At 37.4% G+C, this 1,222-nt stretch overlaps 1 long non-coding RNA gene across 1 annotated transcript; it reads right to left on the bottom strand.

The window, feature by feature from the left end:
* Positions 1 to 442: 442 nt before the first annotated feature.
* LOC140855494 (uncharacterized) lies at positions 443 to 879 on the bottom strand. Its single transcript, XR_012138409.1, has 3 exons — positions 832 to 879; positions 570 to 671; positions 443 to 475 (listed from the first exon to the last, which is right to left on the bottom strand). It is a non-coding gene; the product is annotated as an uncharacterized lncRNA (long non-coding RNA).
* Positions 880 to 1,222: the final 343 nt, after the last annotated feature.

Below are 1,222 nucleotides of genomic sequence, written 5' to 3'. Positions count from 1 at the left end.
CGGGTGCCTGATATGCAGGAGCCTACAAGAAACATATCAAAAGCATGATTTATATCTATAAATAAAAATACATAAATCATAAATTAATAAAAAATATATATTTAATATTATGTGTTTACCTGAGATGAACCATACATCTCTAATAAAGATGTAAGGCGATCAATCTGTCCCCTCATGGCCTGCATCTCGGCACGGCTCTGTCGCATCTCCTCCATCTCAGCGGCACGACTCTGTCTAATCTCCTGTATCTCCACCTCGAGTCTGCGAAGCGTGAATCCTGAGCATCTGCTGCAGCATGCTGCGTATATCTACTAACCTCAGATAACTGAGTGGGGGTGACTCCTACTCCATAACCCTCACTCGACCGTAGCGCTCTGGTCCCATCAACTCTGTGAACACCTCGGCCTGATACGGCTCTGCTGCGTAGATGCTGCGGACTCTCGTCACGCTCCGCAATGAGAGATGTAGCCCTCTCCTATATTTTTTTTTGAAAACAAGAGTTATACATTAATAGCTAACAAAATTAAATTTAAATCATTGCAAAAAATATAATATTAATAATACCGTACATATAAATCTCTCGACTCATCTCGAACAAAAGTACCATCCTGATGAGTATGAGTCATCTGGTAAAACTCCACTTGTCCGGGTTCCCTCCCATGCTCATCCTCCTACACAAATAATTTCAATTTTAAGCAAACAGTTATAATAATTTAAAAAAATATATGAGTATCATGATACAGACATGGTCCACGATACATAATGATATTAGTTATATAAATATTTCAACATAAAAATTAAAAGTTAATTATGAAAGTTTAAGGAACATACAAACTCCTGTCGGAGTCGTGCATAACTCTTCGACCCCGATGTATGAGAACAGACTGAGCTGCTCGTGCAGCTCTACCAATAGCAGAATAAGTCTGTAAAATAAAGTAAAGAACTTGTTATATATATAATATATAATAAAAATCAATATTTTTATAAAATATTTAGAAAAAAAGATAATAAACAGATAATATACCTGTGCCCTCTCGGAGAACTAATAATGAACCAACTCCATCCACTGATGAGGGGGTACATCAGGAGAACAATTCCTAGCAACCTCCTCCTTTGTCATACCCTGTCTCATATAGTCCTTCTTCAATTGTGCTCTATATTCTTTCCATTTGCGGTTGAGAGACTTCATTACAAAATTATGAGTGGATGGAGGGAGAACAAA

Source organism: Elaeis guineensis, chromosome 2 (genome assembly GCF_000442705.2).
Source record: "Elaeis guineensis isolate ETL-2024a chromosome 2, EG11, whole genome shotgun sequence".
NCBI lineage: Eukaryota > Viridiplantae > Streptophyta > Magnoliopsida > Arecales > Arecaceae > Elaeis > Elaeis guineensis.
The sequence above is the reverse complement of the archived record's forward strand: the minus strand, read 5'-3'. Positions and strand labels throughout refer to the sequence as shown.